This window comes from Plectropomus leopardus, chromosome 13 (assembly GCF_008729295.1).
Source record: "Plectropomus leopardus isolate mb chromosome 13, YSFRI_Pleo_2.0, whole genome shotgun sequence".
Lineage (NCBI taxonomy): Eukaryota > Metazoa > Chordata > Actinopteri > Perciformes > Serranidae > Plectropomus > Plectropomus leopardus.
In genome coordinates this window covers 17,241,985-17,258,220 of record NC_056475.1, presented here as the reverse complement: position 1 = coordinate 17,258,220, position 16,236 = coordinate 17,241,985, and the positions used below count along the sequence as shown (strand labels likewise).

The window sequence follows — 16,236 nt, the reverse complement described above, 5'->3', positions numbered from 1 at the left end:
CGCTCTACGAACTTTCTGCTGAGTTCAGCATGTATCAACATATTTAATCTGCCTGATAAACAAAATAATGCAGCTCTTTATATGACTGATGAACTCTACTATGACTGTTGATAAAATAAAAATACTGAATGTTTTGCCATTTTGTTTTTAAAAACTTCACTAAAAACATACTTGATTACATTGATTTGGCATTTAGGTTTTATTTCCTGTCTATAAATAACTGCACAGAAGGAAACTGACTAATAGAAAAACTTCATCTGAGCACTGAACAAAAATCTCTTTTCTCGCTTGATTTCATTCTGTCGGTGTTCAGTCATTTGAAGTTTAATGTTCATCTACGGGAAAGAGAAGAAAAGGGGAAAGTTAAGAAGCGATATGTCACTGACAGGACATCTACTGTTGGTGGTTGACTGACCGTAAACTCCTGCCACATTTGTTCCAGAGGCTAGTTTTATATAATATTAGTTTACTGTGTTATAAATCAGATGTGTGCAGTTTAATGGACAAGGTGCTGCAGTTTTGTCACTCTCATGAGATCCAAAATTTACACAGTTAATTAGTTATTTTAGTCTTTTATGTCCTAAAACTGAAGAAGTGGCCATATATCTTTTTAAAAAAATCACCTGAGATTTGTCACTGTCCTTTAGATCAACAACTAATTCATGTCAAGAACCGTAAATGAAGTTTACCAGACCATGGACACACAACTTAGATTTGAGACAAATTTCTGCCTTTAGTTGAGAAAAATTGTTTGATGATGTAAGGATTTAAAGACCATTAAAATGTGTTCTGTATTATCTAACGGACCACCTGTGAAGTGTTTGAAAAGGTAGAAGATGAGTGGGAGTTTCTGGCACAACTTCACCCACTTTCAAGACGCATGGAGAAGGGAAAAAGTGGAAACTTGCAGCAGCAGCACTTGTGGTATCTAGAACTTACTTGGCCACTGAGTTTTGGCTTGTGAGCCTCATCAAGGTAAAGGGGGTTTGAAATGGAGCAGTTCCAGGATAATGCACTGCACTCTATTAGTAATCTAATGTAATATATGTAAAACCAAATATCCACTGTAGTTAGAACCCAATCTGCAATTTTTTTAAGCCAGTTTTAATCACCAGGTTCATTTGTTGTTTCAGCTGGTTGCAATATGCAATCCTCACCACTAGATGCCACTAAATCCCTTAAATCGTACACACTTCTCCTTAAAAGGAATACTTCACCCACAAAATGACCAATTGTATAGCAAGTAATCATGCCGTGTGACCTTGAATTCATGACGAAAACTTTGTTTTTTTTTGTTTGTTTGTTTTTCTCTGCCTCCACGGAATGGCGAACATTGATTTATTGACGATTGGGGACTACCTTTAACAACAGCTAAACTATATTTAAAACAATTTAAAACTGATGTGAAAGTTAAGCTTTATCAGCTCTCTTCAACGCCAGACGCCAATAGGTAAATGCATGTGTATGGGAAGTGCTGAGCATACAAATGGAAGAATAAGTCTTGGATTATACTGCATGAGTTGTGTGAGAGTAATTAAATTGATGTTTTGATATAGTTTTGCTGCTGTTAAACCTAATAACAATCAATAAATCAACATGTTCACCAGTTTTTCCATGCAGGCATATGAGAAACCAGGTTTCTTCCCCAATTCAGGGTTTCACGGCATGACAAACTGCCGAACAAATGGTCATTATGTGGGTGAAGTATTCCTTTAAGGATGTAAAAACCATCAGGAGGCCTACAACAAAGCGTATCCTCTTCTCCACAGTAGTCTGTTTACTATAATGTAGTGTATAATGGGACCTGTGTCTTCTCTGTCTTGGCTTCCCAGCAGCAACCACAGTGCTGATAATAGTATCAAACGAGAACATTTCAGACAGAGTGTCCCAAGACTCAAATGTAAGACTAAATTTGTTGCAACATGGGTCGCTTATGCTCCTTTTTCTAAATGCATTGACTGTGTGCTTTTGATGAACTTTAAGTAAAAGCAGCCACACCACATTGTAGAGGTATCCTGCTAGAAGTCTTTATTTCAAACTCCTAAGTAAAAACACAAACATATTATTCTCAATTTATTTTAAAAAAATACATAATAATAATTTTATTAATAATATAAATCAGCAAATAACGAGTTACTAAAGCTATCAAATAAATGTAGTTGATTGAAAAGTAGAATATTTGCCTCCAAAATGTAGTGGAGTAGAAGAGTAAAGGAGCATAAGTAACAGTACAGTTAAAATGCAGTTGAAATACAGTACTTGTGCAAATGTATGATATTGATCATTTCCATGCTCTATGATGCTTCTGTGATTTATATGTTGATATTCACCAGATAGCATGTTTTATTAGCTCCTCGCTAATGCGCTGCATTGTGGGAAATGTAGGATCCAGTGTTTTTGAGGCGAGACTCAATGTAAACATCAGCATATCTCAGTTTCAGCTTTTCTGTTTTTAATCCATCTCTCAAAATATTGCAACTTTATGCAAATGAAAAATTAAATTACCAGAGTACCCATTTGAGTTCTCAGAACTGATGCTTTCATCCTCACCACGAAAATTAAGTAACTCATATAACTGAAAACTAAACAAAATCTTAAGTCTGTATATTCTTCATTGGTGAATACACTGAGCATCATTAATTTGTAGCAACACAACTTTATCTCTAGATAATATTGACTGTGGTACCAGTTACACATGACTTCATATCCATAGTAGCAATACTTAGGAGATTGATCCATTTGTCCCTAAAGTGTTCTTACATCCAATGTATCTTTTATGTCTATAAACTCAACCTTTTTCTGGAAGCTATTTTGTAAAATAAAATAAAATAAATGTGCAATAAAAATGACACAAACATTAGCTGATATAAGATAAAATCAAGAGCTAAAAGTTGTAAAAGTAAAATGTAAGTTTACTGCAGTACATTTCATCTCTTACATTTTTATTCTGTAATTGTATGTATTAAATGCAACTTTTTTTCAGCCTTAAACAATTTAATAGTAATGTGTGAGTAATTGTCACTGACTAACAATGAGTGGATTAATACAGACTTCTGTATCATTTTTCTTGTAGTTTAAGTTTCTAGCAGCTTTATACTTTGTTAAATTTCCAAAATGATAAGTCAGACCTACGACTGAGTTCATACTGAAAAAGGATATGCATGTGGAGGTTTCCCAAAAATTAATTCAGAAAGTCAGCAAAAATGAACCAAAATGAACCTAGACTCCAGATGGTTTAACACATAACACATCATGTCGTGTGCCCTGCATAAAATTCACTAAAAATGAGTCTTAATAGTAACAGTAACATTTGGTGCAGCATGGCTGGCACCGTATTTTACTATTAAAACATCCTGTGGTTCAATGGAAAACCACATGATGCACCAAATTCACTTGAAGTCTCATTTCAGTAAGAGGCTCACAAATTCTCCAGAACTAACACACACGCACACACACTCCGCATTTCATCCCATTGTTATGTATCAGATCCGTTCCCATCCTTTGCCAACCTGGCAGAGCTCTCCGCAGGCCGTTTGATGTGTGTGTGTGATCTGTGTACTCAGACTGTTAGATCAGTGCAGAGGAAGCCCGCAGAGCTGCTGTGTTGCTGCTGCAGCTTCAACTGACCTGCACAGATATATCCAGTGATAGTTGTACAGCTGCAGGATGGAGGTTGTTGGTTACTCTGAAAGTTCCCCTGCATCTTGTGATGTTATTTTGTCTACTGGTTCTAATGTGGCTGTTTGGCCTAAAAACAAGGCAGCTTTTGAACACAGTACTGTGATAATAGATATTTCTCCTGAGTAATACTAAACTGAAAGAGACATGATGTCTGTTTCTCTGTGAGCTGTCTTTCTCTTAAAGCTTCAACTCACATAAGAACTATTTTAATACTCTTATACTTGTATTTTATTTCATGTATTTTTTTGTTTTTGGCCTTTACACATGTCGTCGCATTTGGTAATGATTTGAGTCATAGTTTCTCTTTCCCGGGAAAGAGGGGAGAGGGGTGGGGGCAGCCTAGACCGGCTGAAAGAGAATTTCTTTTGGACTGAGCTCAATGGGGGCTTTTACTATGTTGGTCAGTTTATAGGAATCAGGAAGCTGATTACTTTAGCTGATCTTGTAACAGTTTTCCACTGGTGGGACCATGGGCAGAGTCGGACGTAAGCCCATATACGGCTGCTGGATGCACAATCGATAAGCCATTTCAGAACATGCCTTAAAATCTGTACATCTTTTGGGAAAAACATAAAAGTTGCTGTGGAAAAAAATCACCCTGTGGAGCCTACACCCTATTTTATATCTAATTCATCTACAACTGTCTTCATTATTTTAAAACTATAACACAACAAATGCTGAGGGTAACTAATTTTTACTCCTGTCACCTTAAAAGAGGCGGAAATTGTTTGATGTTACTATTTTACCACATAAAGGTAGGGTAGGAATTTGGCATTAACAGCATCACTATTCTTAAAACCTATTTTTCGTTATACCATGCTGGGGTAGAGTTTACTGAATGGATGTTTAGCTGACAAATCTGCAACATTTGAATCCATGTCATGATAATCTGGGCTGCTCTAATTGTAAATTAAGGATCCTCAACAATATAAAGTGAATGTGGTCTTCAATATTCTGAATTGAATATTAGGCAATCAGAAGAGCATTTACTAAATTATATTAGTTTTTTCAGTGTATAGTGGGATAAACAAAATAGGCATGTAATATCATCTGAATGACTCGCCTGTGATGGTGCTTTGCCCTGTTTCTTTGCTACTTTGCCACCTGCAAATAAGTGGAAAAGTGTGAAACCAGTGGCAGACATGTGTATCATGTCACCCACATCCATGTGTCCTTGTGCATGACAACAAACAAGAAAAAGGGAAACAGCTCTCGAAAACACTTGCTCCAGAGTGCTACTAGTGGACAAAAATGCAAAGGGTGTCTTTAAGTGTTTAAAAATTCAATAACAATAACATTATTATGATTATAATTATGATTATGATTGTAATTATTGTGGTTATGATGATGAGGATGATTGTCATTATTATTACATTTATTATGAAAATGTACTTAAAGTATGAATAATAACAATAACAATAATTTAATGTTTATCAAAATAGTTGCAAACTGATTTTCTTGTAAATTGGCTAACTTTTGCAGCTGTACTTGTATAAACAATTTGGTAATTAAAGTAATAACAAACATCATATTTTATAAACTCTGACATGTCGTAGAGTAAAAGTAGAAAGTAGCACGACAATAAAATAATCAATTAAAATACAAGTACATTGAACTGCTTGAGTAAATGTACTTCGTTACATTTCACCACTGATCTTAAGCAGATAACGGGACTCTGACTCATGATGGCTTGAGTCATGAGTGTTTCTCTCTTTTACAATATTACAGTAAATTGAGAATGGTGAAATATTTCACAAATATTGTCAGCCAGCTCCGGGCTCTGCTCCTATTGGTCCATCGCCGCACCACGTGGTCAGGCAGTCACGCGCTTTCCAGGAACCCGTCAGGAAGAAGAAAAACAAAACAAACCCGAGAGAGCTGTAACAGCGTGTGGACTCCATTGAAAAGAGGGCCTTATTATCTCCAACAGGGGAACACACATAAGGTCCAACACGAAGCGAGACGTATGCGTGGGCGTCCTAAAAGTGAGTAGCACCGTTATTGATGCGTTTTGGGGGAACTTTGCCGAGCGGCGGATGTGTGTTTTCGCCGCGGCGGAGGATTAGCTTTGAAGCTAACGGTAGGTTGTTGTTGTGTGTCGGGCTTCAGCTGGGATGAGGAAGGGGGCGGACGGAGGCCATACTGACTGTGAGCTGCGAGTGAAAGGGAAGCAAGACTCGTCAGTTCCGCATAAAAAACACAGCTTGTAGCAAGTGACACGCTAAACGTGCTTATTATTGTGCACTGCAGTTTATTGAACTCTTATAGGAAGAGTTAATGTGCAGAAATGTTGCTAGCTAGCGTTTCTTATGATGAGATGAGATACACGTCGGTCACTGTCAGATGTCACTAAACGCAAAGCATGTCCAAAAAATAATACTTAGCTGATTTAGTTGATTATACACCTCGTTTAATTAGTGGGACAATTTGTTCTGAAGTGTCTGACTCGGGGTCAGGGTGGTTAAAACCTGCACTTATGTAAGAAGATCGGCTTGTACTCTACTTTTAAACTACCCAAAGCATGCCGCACTTTTTACTATACACTTGCAGCTATTTAACGTTTCGATAATATGTTCAGTATAACACAAGTTAACCGAATTTAAATGTGTTTGTGGTGAAAATGACTCAGTGTGCCAGTGAAATGCCCAGCGCTGACTTTTGCAGGCAGCCGAGCTCTCTGTAGGTACACGCCCCCCAACACAAGGCACATCCACTGCTGCTGGAAAACAGCTCGACACAGCCAGAAATTTCCATGTGATGTAGGTTAAATAATACACCCGAATCATTCGCATGTTTCCACCGAGGAGGCATATTTAGTAATTGTTTCTTTGGTATGATAGATTAGTTAGGATTTTGATTTTATCAACAGACTTTGGCACATGATGTACGTTTGTTTGTCGTTTGGTCTCGCGTATAAATACTGACAAATGTCACGTATTGATGTGTAATCTCGTGTTGTGTTCAGGTTTTGTGGATAGATTTTACTTTATATATCTTTTAAATATAGCTATCTAGGCCACGGGCATGTAGGCCTCCAACTTGTTTATCTTCTGCCTCAACCTAGAGTGAAACGGGCTGTTTATTATGTAGCAGCTAGGAGGATTGACAGTCGTGACGGGCAATCAGGCACGTCGAGAGGCGGGACTTTATTTCCTTTTGACCAATAGAAATAGAGGATTACGTGGGTGTCGGCTCTAAGAGTTAGATTGAGGTGTATTTTGCTTTGCTGAGGATCTGTGATGAGTGCAGAGACTGAGGAGATACTGGTGACATTTATGACTTTATTTGTGTTTCTAATAGGTCATTTGTAATCTGTATCTGCCTGTTAGATGGTGATGATGATGATGTTGACATGTAGACGTTTGTGCCTCTCCAAAACAAGTGAATTCATCACAAAGGGATGCAGGAATGAAACTTCCAAGGTTTGTGAGGAGATTGAGTTAAACTACTTTAATATTTTTACTTTCAGCTACTGTGTCACTCCTTAATTGTGCAGTGTTTTAAATGTAACAGATCTTTATTTCAAACATGTTAAATAAATAGAAAATATAAACTATAAGTAAGAAAAGCAAAACCAGAATAACCATCAGACATATTCAGAAAACAACACAGGTATTTCACATCCTCTCTATTCTAGCATCATATATACCTTCAAATTGCTGTTTTTAAAACATGTTTTAATTTGTTAAATGTTCGACCTTTTCGATTCCACACTACAGTTTTTCCATAAATTAACCCCTTTGACTGTAATACAGTTATATTTTGCCTCAATTAAACAAATTCCTTTCATATCATGTAAACAGTCTTTCATCTAAAACCACTTTTGGATACTGTTAGGTAGTATTTGATTTTTAGCTCTGTACATGATTTGAGCAGATTTATAATCAACCAGATCTTTGAATTTGAATGCTTTTAATTTGATTAAGAGTGGATGTGTTGGTTCTCTGTAAGTGGTTTTGTTTTCAACTTTTATGGCTCCTGTGTGTTTTACTACTGGCATTGTGGTTGCATATAGTCGGTGAGGGAAGCCGCAAATCCCGCTGTGCTTTCATCAGCAATTGTCTGTGTCTGTACTAGAACTGGTCATCCATAAGTATCGCTTTGTAACAATGCTGCATAAAGAAAAACGTTTGTATACCATATGTTCACATAGGCTAGTACACGGAGCAGGCCTATGTCAAATCATTATACGCATCAAATTCAAGGCTATTTTCCCCCAGCTGTCTAATTGCTCTTTGTTATTATCTTAATTCATTGGGAACCATTTGTGTGTGCTCACAGCAGAGGATCCCATATAGTTTTGCCTGACCTGCTTCCTTTATGTGCATCACCAGTTAAATTTTTCTTGCATTTTGACTTAACTGCACTTAACTCTGTACTGTTCCCAAACAAATCGGATTAATTGACTGCTTTCAAATCAAACATTTTTACCTGTGGAAGCAGCAAAAGCGTATGTGGGTCAAAAAAATATTGTTAATGTTAAGTTTGAGAAATGACTACAGTAGAGTGCAGCAGGGATGACGTTTTTTGTAGGCCAACCCTGAAGTTAACGTCGCCCTGGTTACCTACAAAAAAACCAATGGGATTTTTCCATTTGATTTTGGATTATTAAAGAAAAGAAGCTCTGGTAAACAGAAGTCCACGATACTTAAATATGTTGTTCAGCAAGCTAATCTTCACGAATGAGCACCACTTTTATGATTTTTGAAGCGTAACTGCAAACATTAGGCTATAAACAAACTACAGTAAGGTTGCATGACTTACACGTCACCTGTGCTAAGCTTGTTTGTTCGGTGTACTGACTTTTAATGTCCTTGACAACCACTTGTTAGCAACTGCATTTTTAAGACACATGAGAGCCTCAGTCTGATGTTTACTGGCCAGTTTTATGTCAGAGAACAAAACGTCAAAGACGCAGAAGCTTGCGTTGACCACTGACCTTATTTCAGACATCTAACCAAAAACCCATTCAAAAACCCCACTGACTTCAAGACGAGGGAAGTGCATAAATGCTAACTAATTCCTGAGTTTAAGGACTCATTCCTGCGCCACTTTATGCAGTGCCACAATTAACTACTGCTTTGTTTAAATCTGTGACACATTAAAATGTCTGCTGTATAAAAGGTCTGTTCAACTTTAGCTTCACTCCACATTTTTCTTCTGGTCGTGTTCACTCCCACTGCAATGGCTCTGTGTCCCCCCCGAGGGGGGCCGCTCTCAATTTTGGACCCACTGGATTACAGTAATCCTCCTGTAGGTGTGTAGTTGTGTTACAGAGCTGCTATGGACTAGACGTAGACATCTGAAGTGAAGGATGCCTCTCCATTATGACGTGTATTTATGATTGTTTCTCAAATCCTGAAACCCATGGGGGATACTAACGGGTCTGAGCTGTAGAATTTAGTGAAATTGAGGTAATCGATGAGCAAAAACACTGCCATGTAAGACAACACAATAATACACAATAACACAATAAAACGCATCAAATTTTGTTTAATGTGTATTTTTTGAATGCACACACACTGAATGTTAACCCATTAGACACATAGTGGCAATGAATTTGCTGTCATAAGAGCTCTTAATAGTGCAGTACTCTGGTGCAAGGACTGCTCAGTGAACCGAAGAAAGAATTAGCACTCGTAGTGCATTTGGTGACCGGGTGGATTGGTCCCTCAAACCTTGACTTATAACCATAAACCCATCGTGCGATATATGATTTATTCATCCTATCTGTCAGGTAGGGCTGGGTGGTAAGACTTAAAAACTTAAAACAGTATCATGATATTAGTGCAAACATTTTTCTGATGTTGGTATATATGAGCCGTGCCTCTCTGTTATAAGGCAAAAAAGATCTAAGTAGTCTGAGTAACAGATTACAAAGAAACTTGAAATCATTTGTTTATAAAATGATAAAGCATGATTGTGATTCTGTGATCATATATCGCAGTACTATTCCACGGAAAGTCATTTCAAGATTTATAGTCAATAATATTGATTTATAGCCCTACTGTCACCGCACCTGTTTACACTAGACAGATAAATAAATCCTTAAAAGCCCCAACTTTAAAGCACAATTGTCTGTTAGGGAGCATATATGTTCTGTGCGTCTGTTGCTGCACTTTCTGTACATGCACATTTAGGACTTTCAGATTAATGACCTTTCATGATGCTTGCAGATCTCGTCTCACATTAGGCAAACAGTCTGCCATCTCCTGCTTGTTATCTCGTAAGGAATCGGGGACCGACTCGTATCAGTAGGTAACTCATTCCAGATAAGACACTGCTGATTGGCCTACTTGGATCATGTCCAATGTTGTGAGACGGTGAATGTGAGCTGTTTGCTTGATAGTGGAGCCATGAGCACAGTCGCCACTAAACTCCTTTAATCATTCAGACCTGAAATAACTGAGAGGGGAAGAAACAAGCAGTAACTGGTCTTTGGAAATATGAATATTTATTGTTGATTACCCAGAACTCATTGTGTATGAAGATGTAAAGATAATGGGCACTGGGGAATGATGTTTCCAAACGTGTCTTCAGTAAGCTATTTATGTAGGCATCGAGCTAATCAGAGCTGTTTTGCATTGCCCATTTTGAGCTCATCGCAAACAGCCGCATGTGTGAACCTGACAGTGACACAGGAAACCATACTTTTGTAGAGAAATGCACTGTGTTCGCACATGTCAAAGTTAGTTGTCAGGAAATGCTATAAAGAACAAAAGCACATTTTGTTAATCGTGTAATAGGACATTTGATATATCAAACATGTGACCTGCAGCAGCTGAGAGTGATGCAGCCACAGTACATCGCAACAGCGTAATCAAAAGTCAATTACATTACTGAGAGTAAGGGCAGTGTTTTGTTACTTGGACTGGATGGACTGGATGGACTGGATGGACGAAATAAAGGGGGAAAACCCCAATTTTGAACTACTTGCAAGAAGGCTTAAGCTGAAATTGGGCTTTCAGTTTAGTAACAGGAACTGCTTTTCTTTCTTGGCCAAAATAGGCTGGTCCCTGCTACGTTTTTGACTGTGCTTGATTATGGGGATGTATTATATATGAATGCACCCTCCAAGTGTTGGCTGTTTGCTGTGCATTGAGATGTGCAAGAAGAAGTGCAAGCCCCGTACTCATCACTGTATCATGTAGGCTCGGTCTGGGTGGCTGTCTTTAAAACTACGTGGACTTTTTCATAGGCATTCTCCTATTTACAAAGCTGCTCTTGGCCTACTTCCGGTACATCTATGTGTTTATATTTCTTGCTCTTTTTTTCTGTACCTAGGGTTCATACGAAGTTTGACAAAAGAGCCTTTATTTATGCAACTTCATATATGTGGAAATTTCTGCAGAAAGACTTGAAGTTGCACTCTTTGGTAGCTCTAGGCTGTTTCAAAGCAGACTTTAATATGTTATCTTCTTCATACCAATATCAGGATGTATCTTAGCTGGTGTTTCATTTTTTCTTGTTATTATGGTTAATTTATAGCATACATAAAAATACGTTCTAATCCTTCCTTTTAGTAACTGCATTTTGTGTTCTTCATGTGCTTTATTTTGTTGATTTTGTATCTTTGTTTTCTTTGTCTCTAACTTATTGTGCTGTCTATCTCAGCCAGGACACTCTTGGAAAAGAGACTTTTAATCTCATGAGGTTTTCTTCTGGTTAGATAAAGGTAAAATAAAATAAAATAAAATTTAAAAAATGAAATAAAATGAAATAAAATAAGCCCACATGTTAGTTTTAGTAGAAGAAAAGATCTAATGCTGGCAGTTTTCATCTCTGAACTAAGTGTGACCAAAGCTTTAGAGAGACATTCAGCTCGAGTCTTTTGGGGCCTGTCAGGCTCGGTCATAAATATCCGGCTCTACATCACAGCCCATGTCAGCTACTAAGCAGTCAGTTGGATTATATTAGATTCTGCTACTGGAAAATATTCAGTGCAGCTTTCTTTGCCTGGAGAGGCAAGGAGGGAGCGTTGTGACTTGTTTTCTGCATGTTTGTATGATCCCTGGTTGTGAACACAGGCTTTTTACTTTTTGTTTCCTTCTGTGATAGCAAAGACAGTCTGGATCAATGCAGGCGTTACTGTTGCATTTAGGCCATATGTTTCCTCATTCTGCTTCTGCTACAAGTGACACCAGACACAGCTGCCCTGGGAGGAAGCACACATTGCAATATGATAATGATCACAATTTGTATTTCAGAGGCTCAGCTTCCAAACATACTGTTGGTCATTTAGAGAATATGTGTGCACATGCATATTTATGCGCAAAGACTTGTGTGCTTGCATGTGCACTGCTTTGGTGTTTTTACAGGTGTTGCTTTTAATATCGCTGTTGTACTCGTAGTTGTTTTCTGCCACTTCCTGTCTATGCAAAGTGTGTATACACAGGGACAGAGCTCAGGGTGAGAAGTTCACTTGAGTCAGTCAGCACCCTGTGAGAGGAAGTGAAGTCGTCCCCTAGCCTCAGAGAAGTGGGACTGGTGTGCGATTGTGTGTCAGCTGTTCTCTGCAGGGGTCATGTCTCCATGCAGATTCTCATTTATTTGCTATGCAAAAGCAGCAAAGGGCCCAACCATCCAGTCCATGCATTGCAGAAAAGCAAGAGAACGACGAGCGAGCAGAGAGTGAAGGAGGGGTGGAAGTGTTTACTAAAAATGGTTAAGCTTCATGTACGCTGAGCAAATCAGATGCTCTCTGAACAAACTTGGGGAGGCAGTGGGGTTCAGAAAAGACGGTGCTTTCCGATCATATAACACGGGCGGAGATCGGAGTGCACAGCAAATTTCTCAGAAGCTTATTCTTGCAACAAGTTCCGGCAGCTACTGGGTAGATGGAAAATTGTGCACGCTTTGCCAATAAACTGAAATAAAGTAAAAGTAGAAAATTTGGTATGTTAATTGGTCAAAATGATCATTTTAAGCAGGGCTCTTCAGCATTTTCAGGCAGGGGACCCTTTAGCTGACAGAGAGATGGTGCAGGGACCCCATACTGCATATAATGTACAAAACTGAGTTGCATATTAAAGTGGAACTACGTTAACATGTAGATTGGCTTAAAGTGACATACAATACTAAACTGTAGCTATAGAAAATATTGCAACAGTCAATAGGAACGCACTCTCTCTGAAATGACCTGTGATTGGCCAAAGATTTTCTAAAGCCTAAAAACAGAACCAACAGGAGGCGCAGAGGTCTAAATTTCTCTATGTCAAATTGAATTACAACATGCTTTAAGTTTATCATGGCATTTTTGCCCAATGACGCCAAAATTGTACCGCCTACCCCAGCTTGAGAATCAGTGAGTTGATTGACAAAATGATAATAAGCATCTATTTTGATAATCAATATTAATTGCTAAATTCAGTTGTTATACCAGGTTTGGACTTTTACTCGAGACGAAGGCATTTGAAGATGTAACCTTGGGCTCGAGAAAACATTTTTTGGATTTAATGATCAATAGATTAATAAGTACAGATGAAGCTTTAAGTAACATAAATATGTCACAATTTCAAACACTTAACTGAATGATCCAGTGACTCTCTGTCACCTGCTCACATAACAGGTGATGTCTGCTTGCATAAAGTCCTTTCACAGTGACCGTCTGGGGAGACTGTCTGCTGCATGGCACAGGGGATTTCTGGAGCCTGCCTGGGCTGGCTGTTGCTACAGTGATTAATTGACTCATTAACGAGCGCTCTTCCAGTGCCTTTTTTACACCCTCTGTTTGTTAGAGGTCCTGTTTTTAAACTCAGAGTGAACACATGGCTGTGAAAAACGTTTCCTCTATCTCTGACTTAATTATAGTGGGAGTGAAAAGTGATTTACAGACTTATAAAATGATTGTTGCTTGTTATTAGTAGCCGCTTTATTGAACGCTCAGGACTTTTGTCCTTGTATGGATCATGGGTGTTTTACGTAAACTCGATATTGGACTCAAAAACTTCTTTGTCACGATGTCAACTGCACATGCATGTTATTATTGGTGTACAAACTAGGCTTGGGCGTTATTGAGGTATTTATGTATACCAGGGTATTTAAAAAAAATGGAAGGTAAGACACTGCAACACTTAGTTGAGGGAGAAGTTACAGGACTGTAAACAGAGAGAGACCGTGGGGAATAAGGCTGTTTATTTTTACACCTGCCACAGTGAATTAAGGTTTTATTTTGACCAAAGCTGGTTATTGTTGGAACAGTGGACTTACTACCTAGGTCACCAACAAGAGTAACCAATACGGTTTAGGTGAGTTTTATTTTGTTACTGTCGAGTTTGAATGAAGTGTGTTTTATGATGAGTTAATGAAAAGCCTTGTCAGTCTTCTGTGACCAAGAGAAAGTTTTATTCAAAAGGTATATGGTTGTATTTCTCGATTTAATAAGGAAAATTGGTGGGAGAATATTACATTTTTTTAACATTTTGTGGATTTCTATTGTATTTTTATTAGCTGGAAAAGCTGAAAGTAAGTAGCGCCGCACATTTATACTGTCACATACTGTTTACACTGGTGAAATTTCAGGAAGGTATGAAATATCGCATACTGCCCAAGCCCTGTGAGTTCCCACCTGGGCTATAGACTGTACCTTAGGAAGACATCTCACACTTTAAAATAGCTTTTCTTATCTCTGGGAAAATTAAAAAAATATAAAACCTCATAACAGTGGTAATGGACCATCTCTGCAGTTTCAGTTATCGTGTAAAATGTTTTAATAATGGTGGTATATGGTAAAAATGATTTTGGGGTCTATATATCCAGCTCTCTTACTACGCCCATGATCGGGATTCTTAAGAATGATATTTCGATGTATACCAGTGATCTAATTAGTCAGTTTTAAGTCTTTTGATAGTTCCTGAGAAAGTTAGAAATGTTACCTGAGTTCGTATGATATGTTGTTCGTGTTGTAAGTCGAAAGTGTTATAATTCAGAACAGCCACACTTGAATGTGGAAGGAAAAGCTGGCCGTCGCTGAAAGAAGAATACGCAATATATTTTGAAAATGGTGATAATGGTGCACATTTTCTGACAGTCTCTCTTGGAACAGGTCCAAAGCATTGCACTCAGTTGTTCACATGAAAAGTAAAATAATTAGTTTTGTCGAGAATGGAAATAAAAGGTTTCAGAGAGAAGTTCAGCCCTGGGTGCTTTCTCTCCTTTTCACAACTGACCACAGCTGATCACAGGCTGAAGTGGGTGTGAATATAAGCGGAAAACACGGCCTCCGTATCAGCAAAGAAAAAAACAGTTTTCCGATAATCCGTTGAATCATTGATATATTATCCGATCGTCGCAACTCCAGTAATAGCTGGCTAACTCACTAGTCCTGCTTCATCATATGGGCCCCAGAACATCAGAGTATATTTAGCTCTTAAGTCTGTGAAAACAAAAGTGGACAAGAGGGACAGAGGAGGAAAGATGAGATTACGATAGACTAGCCCGGCCTGACGCTGTGTTGACTTTAGGTCCAGCTCTAGAGATGGAAGCAGAGGGCCCAGCCTCCCATCCAGCAGTTATCAGTAAACAGACAGAGGCCTGCAGGCAACAGTTCTGCATTTTTAGAAGCACTGGGACATCATTTCCGTCCCATGATGTGTTCCTTTAAAGATACAGAAGCTATTAATGCAACAAACAGAGAACTGGCTGTTGTTACCATGAGGACTTCTTGGTGGAGAAAATGGTATTTTTTTAAAACCTAAAGGGGAATTCTACATACTTTCAGTTTCATTGCTCAAGTGACCAGTAACTCAGCCTCAAAAATCTGCTCACCATATCAGTGAAGAGGGGGCAGGGATGAATAAGCTTTTTTGACCGGTGAAATAGTGAACTTCTTTAGTGTTTTCCCGCTTTTAGAGAGGGTGGGATCAGATACATCTCCCTTAAGAAATATAGCCTGTTTATACACTTGTTTATGCAGCTGCAGGGTGAGATAACACAAGCAGCAGAGAGGGAGGGGTGCTGCATGGCAGGCAGGGAATGGAAGGACATTAATGATAAATAATGGCTATAGAGTATTAGATAAAAAGGTTTATATTTCTCCACTTGCAAAATGCTGTTGTAAGACTGCTAGCTCCTGTAGCTTAATTTGCAAGCATGCTAACACCATTTCCTGTCCCAAATGCTATTGGTCATGGTGTGCATGTAAATGTCTCCTGGTCGTTCCTGGTCTGACCAAATGCTGCTACCCTTTACTCTCAGTTCCTGTTGTAGGTCTCACAGTACATTTTGAGACAGGCATGGCTACTGTCCATGTAAATAACTTTTGCGAATGAGGCTGGGATATACAGTATAAATCGATACACTGATGTATTCGGTAAAAGACCGCATGCTTCTTACAGTTTGATGGGAAAGAAACAAACAGCAGCCTTGGTTAAAATATACTTTGATATTACTGAGAAATGTATGACAAAGCAGGATTTGGAATTAGTGAGGTAACGTCAGGGTTAACTCTGAGTTTTTCAGCACTTTGACGATGGTTCACTTTTTACCGAGATAAATCACCATGGTAACTTATGCTGAACAGCTAACCTGTTCCACAGCAGGTTAACTTCAGGTTAT

General features: G+C 38.5%; 1 protein-coding gene across 3 annotated transcripts in view; it reads left to right on the top strand.

Moving 5' to 3' along the window:
• Positions 1–5,548: 5,548 nt before the first annotated feature.
• The window catches only part of crebrf (creb3 regulatory factor), a 33,257-nt gene continuing 22,569 nt past the window's right edge, over positions 5,549–16,236 (top strand). Inside the window, exon 1 of one of the 3 annotated variants that reach the window (XM_042499458.1) lies at positions 5,549–5,666. The gene's annotated coding sequence lies outside the window, so the exon portion shown is untranslated. Of the gene's footprint in view, positions 5,667–7,016; positions 7,104–9,855; positions 9,936–16,236 lie in introns of those variants that run through there. The other 2 variants (XM_042499459.1, XM_042499460.1) reach the window with 2 other exon arrangements.